The sequence below is a fragment of the Equus quagga genome, chromosome 8 (assembly GCF_021613505.1).
Source record: "Equus quagga isolate Etosha38 chromosome 8, UCLA_HA_Equagga_1.0, whole genome shotgun sequence".
Taxonomy (NCBI): Eukaryota; Metazoa; Chordata; class Mammalia; order Perissodactyla; family Equidae; genus Equus; species Equus quagga.
In genome coordinates this window covers 46260641-46272777 of record NC_060274.1, presented here as the reverse complement: position 1 = coordinate 46272777, position 12137 = coordinate 46260641, and the positions used below count along the sequence as shown (strand labels likewise).

General features: G+C 47.7%; 1 protein-coding gene across 5 annotated transcripts in view; it reads left to right on the top strand.

The window, feature by feature from the left end:
- GRB10 (growth factor receptor bound protein 10) overlaps positions 1 to 12137 on the top strand; it is a 182446-nt gene that overhangs the window by 12138 nt on the left and 158171 nt on the right. The window lies entirely within an intron of this gene.

Sequence of the window (12137 nt, the reverse complement as noted above, 5' to 3'; positions counted from 1 at the left end):
TCTAGCAAATGTGCCTGCTGGAGCCTTTGCCCCCAGGGAGGATGGAAGATGGGGGTTGGGGGCAGCTGTTAGAGAGTGCATCAGTCAGCTCAGACTGCCTGCCATAACCAATCCTGCAGTGGCTTAAACAACAGAAAGGTATTTCCTCACAGTCTTGGAGGTTAGAAGTCTGAGATCACAGTGTCAGCAGGACTGGTTTCTCCTGAGGCCTCTCTCCTTGCATTGTAGACAACTGTTCTCTCCCTGTGTCCTCATGTGGTCTCCCCACCGTGCGTGTCTGTGTCCTCATCTCCTCTTCGTATAAGGACACTGTTCACACTGGGTTAGGGCCCATCCTAAAGGCCTCATTTTACCTTAATTGCATCTTTAAAGATCCTGTTTCCAAATAGAGCACATTCTAAAGTCCTGGGGGTTAGGGCTTCAGCATGGGAATGTTTAAGTGTAGCCTCTAACAGAAGGGACCCCCAGCCCAAGGGGCTGAAGGGAGGCTGAGGGATGGGAGTCCACTGTCCTTGGTACAAAGATCTGGGCACTCCCTTCATCTTTCCTCCCTTCTCTCCCTTCCCCCTCTCATTTCTCTTCCCCCTCCTTTTTGTGGCCTCCTTTCAGGACCTTTTATTCCCTTTGGGTTTTCCTTCACTGTCCACAATGCAGAAGAAAGGGTTCTTAGCCATTGTACTAATTTGGTTCATTCAGCAGATGCTTGCCAAATGTCAGCCTCTACCGATGTCAGTAGCATTTTACATACTTGGTTCCAAATTCAAAAAGTACACATGTGGGAGTTTTCATGTTTCCCTCTAGAAAGCTCATGTGAAAGTTGCTCTTTTCTAGAGCATGGTTTTTTCCTTGTGAGTCAGTGGTCCTTTGTAGGGACAGCGTCCTGCAGGGAGTTAGGAGTAGCTGTAGCTTCTGCTCCTGCCCTAGTCCTGCCGAGCGGCGCTCACTTCTGATGAACCGTGACCGCCTCAGACTTTCACCGCCTTCCTGGAGGAACAGGCTGTGCCATCGAGATGGACTGTTTTTTGTAAAACAGAGGCCCTTGATCCTCCTTCTCACAGCGAGATGAACGAAGGTGACAGAAGCGCTCTATCTCTGACTTTTCTCAGAAGCTGTAGAAATGAAAGTCTCATAGGAGGATGAATTAGAGTGAAAATAATCGTTTTGTGGCTCATTGTAGCCCCAACTGTTCAGTGTCTGAGATCCAGGGCACAGGTTCCGCATGGCCAGGTGCTTTGTCCTTGACGACATGGTGCGGAAGGCGGTGCCTGGCGATTGGGTTGGGTTGATGCTCTCATGGGGAGGGGGTCATCCTCCTTGGTCCCTCTGCTTCTTTGTGCTGGCTTTGTCCTTCATCCATGACACGGGAGTCATCATGAGTGGTGCTGAGATTCCTTCAGGTTTGGGACTGTTTTTGTTTCTGGCAAGCCTTTACAGTGTTGAAGAGACATCTGAAAAGGGCAAGACCACCCCTGCCCCCACTTCTTGGATCACCAGACCAGCCTATGCCTTCTGTCTTTTTTCTTTCTGCTTGTGTCGTTCAAACACAGCTCTCTTTCAAAGCCATGAGCCTCTGAATTCCAAGAGCCCGATCAGGGACCTCTTGGCATGGACACAACGTTGAAATGAAACCTCATTTCACAGTTAATCCTCCTGTTTTGGGCTTAAAATCTAATTATCAACGGCAGCTTAAGCAGTGGGGTCCACTGCCGTGGAAGCAACAGTGTGGGGCATGCCTCATCTACCCTCCAAGAGTGGGGTTTGTGGCCACCCGGCCATCCCCAGCTTCTTGACTCTGAGTCCCCAGAGGGATCAGTCAGTGTAGTGAATAAGGGGTGGGCCGCAAAAGATTGCTCTGGGGTGGGAAATTCCAAAAACTCTTTTAGCCACAGAGCCCTTTCTTGATCTCTTACACAGATGCCTCTCATCCAGCACGTGAGTGTGGGACATGGTGGCTGAGCCAGGGGGCATGGAGCTCCCTGGGTCTGGGGGGCAATAGGACAGTGGGCAGGGTGCCTTTTGTTTCCTCCCTGTGATTATCATGACACTTTCATGAGGGACTTCTCCAGGGATGAGTCCGAGGCAGGAAGTCTTAGACTTTTTAAAAGCCAGTTTACGTTATTCCATGGTTACCCACTGCACCCTTAGTCCTGGCCAGACAATTGCTAAAATGCACTCTCATGGGATGTGGAGGTAGCACAGGGTGTGTGGGTCTGTGAGCTCCACACTTAGGCCATTCCAACGGGCAGTCTGGAATATGCATCCTCTCCAGGACAGGGCCGACCTCATCAAGTGCCGGGTGGGGCTCCTTGGCATCCTCGAGCCACTGTGTTAAAGAGAACAAATCTAACCCAAGGTTAGACTCTACTAACTTGTATGTGTTGTATAATGTATTTGATTGAAACTGCTCATAGATTAGTTCTCACTTTGCTTTTTTCTACTCATACCATAAGTTCCTCGCAATCACCCATTTGATACCAGGTCCCCTCCTAGGTGCTGAGGGTACCATGGTCTGTAGGCTGCCCACAGCCCCTGCAGGCACGGAAGGTATTTTTAGTAGCAAGATATTCCAGTAAGATCTCCTGTTTTGTTTGCTCTAAGAGTTGGAGCCCAGTCCCTTGGTATTTCCGAAAGATACTGCCACACAAAATGAGAGGGTCTGAGAGGGACCAGTTAGTGGCTAATTAGGGAAATGGTTATTGTCACAGCAGGCTTCAGTTTGCACGGTGGCTCAGACCAGGGCCCCCAGTGCCTAGCTATGTGCGGACCTGCCATGGGAATCACAGATCCTGGAGTGATGGGGCCGTGGGTGGTAAAGTAGGGAGAGGGCAGTGGGCATCAGGGCAGTCCTCCCACTGTTCTCCCTCAGGTTCATCGCATCTCAAGAGCTCTGGTTGTTTTGGGGTCATAGTGGGGAGAGAGAGAAAGGTACCAATGATCTTAATCGTCCAATTTCTGTTCTCCCACTAGTGATCTTGGAGAGGTCTCTGAGTGTTTCCCTCAGGCCTGGGGCCTCTCTCGGACCGTGGCTTAGCCATCCTTTGGCTGTGTTTTATGGTTGCTTGTTTTGTTCTCTTTGGGGAATTTTGAGGGATTGACTTGGGTCTCAGCATCACAACCCCAAGCTGAGTATCCACTGCAGCAGCCTCCCTCCCAGGGCTCAGCCTCTGATGGGGTGCTCTCCTGCCCGTGGCCAGCAGAGGCAGGTGTGCCCTCAGTGGCCAGGCTCTCACTGGACTCTTATGGACAATAGGAGGGTACCTCTCTCATTGACCACTTACCTTTGAGATGGCAGTCAGAGGAGGGCTAGTTATTGTGGCTGCAGCTACTTTAACTTATTTAACATGACAGAGTTTGGTTGAGGATAGAAACCATTTCTCTGCCCAGTTGCACCAATCATTTGTTCTTTCTCATTTACAGTAAGTTTAAACCAAAGCATTCTCAGACTCTAACTAAAGATGGAATGACTTCTGCCTTCCTCTTTCTGAGGGCAGAAAATCATAGTTGGGCCACACAGCGACTTTGATGCTCAAGGTCAGCTAGCCATGAACAGATCTTTAAGAAGCTCTTATACACTTTGGTGTCGTATCTTCCATCTTTTCTTGGCATTCTCTCGTCTGTAGGTTTCTATAACAATGCACTTTCCTCTTTTGGCAGACATTTTGTATTCTTCTCTGGGGTGCCCATACCTCATTTTGGGCACTTGACCTAGCATGCCCTGATACAGTGATGTTGCATATGCCTCTTCCCCTCACTGGAAAGTACCAGAAAGCAATGATCATGGGGCATATCTCTGTATTCCTGATCAGCCAGCATGATACCTCGCACATGGCAGGATCTCAATAAATATCTGATGGAATGATTCAAATACAGTGAGTCCAAATACAATCGTTGGGTCCAAATACAATGAGGTCTTAGAACGGTTACTCCCTGCTGCAGAGAATCTAAAAATCAGTAGTCTAAGATTGAAGGGAGAAAAATACTGTTACCACCCTACTTGTGAGTCACTTAAAGATGTAGCTTTTCTGCTCTGATTTATTTCGAGAGTGTTTGTGATTCTCATGGAAGCATTTTTTTGATGGCTGCTCTGAAATGCTTGTCAGACGATTCCAACCCCAGTCATCTCAGTGCTGGCATCGGTTGACTCTTTCGCATTCCAGTTGCGGCTGTCTTTGTTCTTGGTACAACAGGTGCTTTTCATTTTATTTTGGACATCTTGGTTTTATGTTGAGAGATTTTGGATCCTGTTTAACCTTCTTAGCAGGCAGTTTTCCTGTTGAGGCCTAGCCATAGGTCTGTGTAGGGGTAGATGTCAGTTGCCTGTTGGGCCCTGCAGACACCACCTGGAGGGCTGACACAAAACACCTTGTCGCAGTCAGTTTGGGTGGAAGTTCAGCTCCTTCTTGGCCCCACTTATACCTTCCCAGAGCAACACCTCCTGCGGCCAAGTTGGAGGGGAGACTGAGCTCCCCTCACTGGGCTCTGCTGGCATGGGAGATGGAGGACGGGGAAGAAATGCCAGTTAACCCCACCTCTCACCCCATGGTGCCCTTCATGATGCCAGGAGGAGTGGAAGCAAAGCTCCCCAGTGGAGAAGAATTGAGTGTCCGCGTCCACCGAGTAGGAGAAGATCAGCTCCTGCTTGGCCAGCAGACCCCCACCCCCCACCCAGGAGGGATCCCAGTGTGGCCACCTGCTTCTGCCAAGTCGGGGGCTAGGAGAGGGGTGGAAAATTAGTTTCCACTCGGCCTGCTGAAACCGTGGTGGGTGTGAGCAGTTTTTCCAATGGTGTTTGGCTGGAGTAGGGTGAGTATTGTCCAAAAGATTTTTAGTTTTGTTTGGCCACCCTTTTCCTGGTCCTTTGGTGGTGGGAACGTGCTGTCTTGGAACTTTTCCTGTCCCAGCCTGTTGGTGGTTCCTGGTTGGAGACTTCTGTAGTGCCCTGTCTGAGGTCTGTGGGAGATGATAAGGAAACCCAGGAACTCACTGCCACGTTCTCCCTCAAGTCCCAATGTCCCCAGTCAGCTGCCTCCTTCTTTCTACCTCTCCGAGTCTTCCTCTGCTTCTTGTTATTTGAGGTCCATCATGGCTACTCCATCTTGGCTAGAACTGGAAATCTTTACTTGGCTTTTAAGGTTTCCTACTCAAAATCTTTTGCTGGGAACAAGATAGTCGAGTTTATTTGTTTGTTTCTAGTGAGGAAGATTGTCGCTGAGCTAACATCAGTGCCTCCTCTCTTTTGTATGTGAGTCACCGCTTCAGCATGGCTGATGAGTGGTGTAGGTTCTGCACCCGGGATCCAAACCTGCGAAGCCGGGCTGCTGAAGCAGGGTGCACCGGACCCAGCCACTCCCCACCAGGCTGGCTCGTGGTGGTTGAGTTTTAGAAGGAGCTGTAGAGAATGATTATTTGGTTCCTTATGAGGTTCAGCCAAAAGATGAAAATAATTGTCAGAATTCTGTCAATGCCTGTTAGAAGTCTAAGTGTTTTTAAAGTGAAGCGGACAATTTTTAAGTCTTCAGCTCTTAACTAAATTGGAAGACTTAGGACTCAGTAATCTTTCAAAGACTGATAACTAATCAGTCTCTTATTTCTTTTCATGTTGCCAGTTCATCTCTTTGCCATACTTCTCCTGTTCAAAACCAAAACCAGCTATTTGTTGCCATTATTTCTGTCCATTAGAATTGGGAGAAGAGCTGATTGCTACTCAGAACATGTTGGTGCCTTGATTTTGGTGACTACCAATGTATCCTTAAAATGAGAGTTTCTCAAGAGAACTGAAATCATCTTAAAATATTCATAAGTATTGATAAGTTGCTGACAACTTTGGGGATAAGATAATGGGCAGTATTTCTTGAAGCTGAGTGTTTTTAAGTAGTGACAATGTTAAAGTTGAATTCGGAGAAAGTGTTCTGCAGGCAAAAAGCAGTTAGCATGCTATTTAAGATAAGTCATAGGGGTCCAAACCAAGCAGCCTCAGCTCAGGTACAACCCCTCTGTGATGCCCCCAATGTCACAGAACTTGGTGGAGTGATGCCTGGCCCATCCTCCCCTGTCCACAGATGCTGGGCGCTGCTGTGGGGAAGTAGACAGCAGTGCAGAGTACTCGCTCTGTGGAAAGAGGAGGTGCAGAGATCAGCCGATGGCCGTACAAATGACAATGACAGCAATAACTGACGTGTGTTGTACTCATAGTGCCAGTGCTGTTGTGAGTGAGTCTGCGCGTGAACTCTTGTGATCTTCACAATAGCCCTGTGAAGTAGATACACCCTTGCCCCATTTTACAGATGAGAGCACCAAGGCACAAAGAAGTCCCGTTCATTCGCGTCGTTCACCAACCCCATATCTGTGAAGTTGCCTACTCGCTAAAATGTGTCTGCACCTCCAAAATCCATACTCGTGGAACTTTTGCAGTCACTTGTAGACATGCACAGAGTGGCAGAGAGGTTGAGTTGCCTGACTTGCACGTTCCCACGTGAGATCGGGCAAGACGCTGACGCTCTCCTTCTTACCTCAGCTCTCCAACTGTAAACACGTGTCCTTTTGCAGTCTATTTGGTGCTACATCATTCACATTTTTGTGCTTTTTCTTGGTGATTTTGCTGTCAAAAGCATAGTGTTGAGGTGTTCCTACGCATAAGAAGGTTGTAATACGCCTGACAGAAAACATATATGTGTTAGGTCAGCTTTGTTCAGGCATGGCTTATAGTGCCGTTGGCCAGACTTCAATGTTAACGAATCAATTGTGTATAGATATTAAGTTGTTTTTAAACAGAAACACACAAAAAAACAAAAACACATGAAATATTAATTGATTGATGAAAATGTTGCGACCAGAAGCTCATAGAAACCTAACTGTATTTCCCTTAGGGCCAGAGGTTCAATATTCGCTAATTCAGTATTCACTAATTCAGAACATAGCTACTGCAGATAGTGAGAATCGACCCTTCTTGTTCTAGTCACACCAAATCCCTTGATATCCTCTTCTCCCCCAAATTGTTTTCTTGTTTAAAAAAAAACAATTTGAAGTATAATAAACTGCACATATTTAAAAGGTACAATTTGATGAGTTTTGATATATGTACACACCCATGAAACCATCACCTTAATCAAAATAATGAAGATAAATCCATCACCCCCAAAAGTTTCCTCCTGCCACTTGGCAGTCCTTCTCTCCCACCCTTCCACCCATCTGTTTTCTCTCATTGCAGATTAATTTGCATTTTCTAGAGTATTACATAAAGGCAACTAAAGGGAACTGATGTATTTTGATTGTCCTCTTTTACTCTGCATAATTATTTTGAGATGGAGCTGTGCTGAAGTTGAAGCATGTAGCAACAGCTTGCTCCTTTTTATTGCTGAGTAGTATTCCTTTGCGTGGACCCATCACAACTGGTTCATCCATCCACCTATTGATGGACATTTGGGTTGTTTCCAGGTTTTTGCTGTTTGAATACAGCTGCGGTAGATTGCTTTCTTTACTGCCTCTTTCTTGGCTTGTAGGAATGCCGTGTCCTTCCTTCTGTCCTCCTTTCTGGATTCAGTCTCCTCCTGCTGGTGTCCTGGACATCTGGTTTGGGGCATGGCTGTGGGTCTGCCTGTCATCTGCATTCTGGTCTGGGAGAGCAGGGGTAGGACTGGTCAGGAAGACAATGTCCCAGGCCAGCCAAGGCAGTGGACAAAGCATCAAGAGCTAGAGGTCTCTCTTACAGGGCAAAGCTCTAGGTGCCTGGGGATCAACACCTGGTTAGTTCTTGTTGAGTCTGACGTGTAGTGTCAGGAGCCAAAGCATTGTGGATCCTCTGAGTCTACCCTTATTTTATTGATTTTACTCACGTTTTAGATGGTTAAAGGTAACTCCTGGGAGCACAGTGGACTTACCTTTCTTCTCCGGTAGCCTGGACTATGATCTCAGAGGGCCCATGCTGGTCATTAGTGAGTTACCTCAGGACCCTGGGGGTCATTGCAGGCTGAATCTAGGGCCTGGGTGATTCATTATCTAAGATGTCCACTGTCTTTGTCCTCCTGTGAAAGTGGCCAGCGTCATTAGACTGGGAACTTGGGTATCTTTGTGATGTAAAAATGTAGCTCTTCTGGCATTGACAATGGGAATGGCTTGATTTCACAAATATTGAAGAGTAGGGGTGAGGAACCTAAGCATGCTGATTATACATGTTTGTATCTGCTGTCAGTTGTGTAGAATTGTGGATAGCATACTCTAGCACTTCTAGATGTCTTACCCCAAGAGCAACTCTTACCAGGCTCACCGTGTTTGTAGTCATGGAAGCTTCTGTGGAACCGGACTGCCCTGAAATAGAGGCATGGAAGAAGAATGGCAAAGGAAACTTGGGTGTGTGCACCTGCTTAGGTAGAATGCAAGATGCAGGAAGGGAACCTCTTTTTTAAAAATGTTTTTTATTGGTCTTTGGTCCTTATCCAATGTTGGTAGCTCGTTCAACTTTTCAACTAAGTTTTATATGTGAATGTTCAGAGCAACATCTACCAAAATGTTGCGTGTGGCCATCCTTGATATTTTGCAAAGGACTTTCTGCCTTAGTACCTCCCAAGGGAATATAGCTCCTGAGATAGCAGAGGGAGCTTTTTACGTGCTTCCCTACGGAGAGCTGCCAGAGGGCTACTCTGTGTTGCTGTATGTGACTTGTAGGCCAGACATTCCAACTGTCTTCAAGAAATGGATTTTCCTTTGCTCTTTCTGAAGGTGGGGGCAGCCTGGCAGCAATATTGCTGAGGGAGCAGCAGAATCAACAGGCTGTTACAATCCATTCTAAGTTGAAAGGAGGATTAATTTTTGTAAGTTACAGTCTCAATTAAGGGAAGATGGAGGAATGTAATAACATGCAATGAGATTTATGATAAGGCGTACAAGCTCTGATTGAATAGCGCCATTTAAAGCATTTCATGCTTTCAGAAATAACAGAGCTGTAGGCCTGAAAAGAGGGTGGAGGAGAGAAGAGGGTAACATTTCAGAGGTGCTCTTTTCTTTGTGCTGTCAGGGCTTCTCTTGATGAATTACTTCGTAGACAAACGAGTTGATGTCTGAGGGTCCAGAGGGTGTGTGATGGATGTGGATGACTTCATCGGGAGATGAGTACTTTCTTAGTTACTGCAGATTTTAGAGCCAATGGGGAAAAAAAATGTTGCTTTGAAAATGACAGATCCTGCAAATTATGCAAACTTCAGAAGAAAAACTCCTGGTGATTATTTATAATGACTCTGATAATGTAGGACTACTGTGGCTAGAGTAGATATATGTCTACTTTTTTGAAACAAAACAATTTAAAATTTCATTTTATGACTATACAATAAAGAATTTCGTAATAAAAATTTAAATTTCATACAAAATAGGTTAGTATGTTTGTAAACATCTGGAACTTCGGAGTTTGAGGAATCTTTAGCATCATCTAGATTGTAGAGTGTAGACCCTTCAGCCTATTTTGGGTGAGAAAACGAGGTGTTTTTCCAATATGTATTTTCATTTAGCACATCTTCCCATGATGTTTTTGAAGGAAATTCCCTAGAAGCTTTTCCCCTTTTTGGGGTGGGTCTCACTCTGTTCCTGAAACCAGAATTGTTTTATCTTATAGTCTGTGAGGCCAGAATGGATATCATCGTGTTTCACCCTGACCAGCCTCTGTTCCCTGTGGGCTCTGGCCCCAAGGCCCCAGTCCCGGCCACCGTGTTAAATGCCAGTGTTGCTGAGAGCCTGGACCACGGGTTCCTCATGTTATGTGCTGTTAGGAAGGAGAAGGAGAAAGGTCTGTGTTGATGCTCAGCTTGGAACCTTGCCCGTTGTAAATGTCCAACAAGGGGCTCTTTTCCCTGGCTTTGGTACCCTGGGTGTTTTCTCCTAGTTCCCCCAGCCTTGGCATTGGGGCTTCATCCTGTGTTGCCGAAGTATCCCATGTTCCCTCATCTCTATCGTTTTGTTGCTCTGCCCCCACCTGCTTTCTCCACCTCTCCCTAATTTCTACCACTTTTCCAAGCTCAACCCTCACACCCACCACGGAGCTTTCCCTGACAACAGCTGCCCTACTTAATGTCCGTCTGCATAACACTTGACCCACATGAGATAATTAACGGTTAAGTGTCTCCTACTGTCTAATGTCACTTCTGCATCCACTACCAGCACTGCTGCCCCGTGGTGCCCATGGGCCATGGGCTCAGGTGCTGTGAGGCACGCACGTGATGTCTGGGCCTCCCTCCCACCTGGCCCGGGATTAGGTGTGTCCCAACTTCCCCAAAGGCCCTACCTGGGCAGGGGTCTGAGCAGGCTTCCTGGATTGATCAGGCACCTCCTCCTGGTTTGTGCTGCTCCACCCAGACTCTGTGCCACTCTAGGGCAGCCCCCCACCTGCCTGTCATGGGCTGAGAGGTCTGCTCCAGAGGGGAGGCAGAGTGGAGGAACATCTTGACCCAGGGTTTTGGTAATTAATCTGGATCCAGGCCCCACTAAGGATGGGAAGGGTGATAAACTCCCTTGTTAAAGCAGATCTGCTCCCTCCCCGCCCTGAGGGTACAGTGTTGTTCTCATCAGCCTGCAGAGATAAGACATCCCATTCCTCCTGTCCTCTTTTCTGTAAGTTGTGTGCCTGCATTTAGCTTATCTCTTGTAGACTGAACCCTTAGAAAGGTAAGTTATCCTATAACATTCAGGATTAGATTGTATCTAGACTGGAGGGATTTTAACTGGGGTCAATATAGGCTTTGTTTTAAAATACTGGAAGTTATATAGGAAGGCAGTCTTTCAAGTAGATTTGAAGCGTTTAGAGAGAAATCGTGAGGGGAAAATGTGAAGGAGGTGAGAACACACAGTGGGGGTGACGGCCACACCTTCAACCCCATCAGGCGGGCCCTATCCTTGACTGACTCTGTCTCATCTCACTCTCATGGTCACCTGGCGGGTGGCATCACAGGGACCTGGAATCTTCTGGTCCTGCTGCGGTGGGCGTGGACTTTCAACCTGGCCTCGGCTCTGCTGCTCCCTTGCTCTGGCTCTTGAGGAGGAAACAAGGACATGGAGCAGAAGGCTGGTGCCCTTCCGACATTCCTTTCAAGTCTGTGGAAACAGAAAGAACGTCATAGTAGAATAAGTTTGGGCTTTATATGGAGCCAAATGGTTTTATTTTCCTCGCATACTTTTTTGAGCCTTTAATCTAGCACTGTGGCTCTCTCAGCAGAAGTAGGGTGGAGCACTTTTCAAACTTGGCTGCACCTTCTCAAGGCCCTCGGTTTTCCTTCCTCCACCTCCCTCCTCCCTCCCGTCCTCCCCCTGTGTCCTCTGCCTCCTTTCTGCCCTCTCTCTCCTCCTCCCTCCCTCTCCACCCTTCAGAGGCCTTGGGGGTGGAGGACCTGTTGTGAGGGCATTGATTTAATTCTGAGAGGTGGGGTCACCCTAAGTGTGTGGCCAGGGGCAGAGCACATGGGTCATAAAAAGATCACTCTGGCTTCTCTGTTGAGAAAGCTGCAGATGGGCAGGAAGAGAAGCCGAGAAACCAGGTAGCAGAATCGTGCTCTTAGACTGGACACAGTCAGGGGAGAAGTGGGAAACTGGATGGGTGTATGGAAGAGAGAGTGGAAACATGGACAACATCAAAATCTTTGGTGTGAGCAAGTGGACGGAGGGCGTTTCCATGTGCTGAGATGCAGGAGCAGTGTGGGGAAGATGACCAGGACTTCGAGTTGAGAGGCCAGGGAACAGCGAAGTGGCAATGGGCAGGGAGAGTTGTGCTCATAGACTTCAGGGGCGAGGTCTGTAAAGACATGAACGAGGGAGCCTCTAGCTTTCGGTGATGTCTACAGTGATGAAGATGAATGAGCTCACTGGGGAGGAAGGGCGGGAGGGCGGGAAGAAGTCTGAGAAGCGGGTGCTGGAATCCCCCAGTATTTAGAGGTCTTGGAGTTGGAGAGTCATCCGCAGAGGAGACTGAGAAAGGGGCCCAGTGAGGGAGGAGGATAGCAGTTACGGTGGCCTCCTGGAGGTCCCGGGAGGCAGGGGTGAGCTGAAGATGAGGTGACCAGTTCCTGAGGACTGAGACCTGACCTATGGCTGCTGCAGCATGGAAGTGCCCGGTTGCCTGGATGAGTATGGGGAGAGGGTCCGGGTAATAGCAAAAGAGGGGG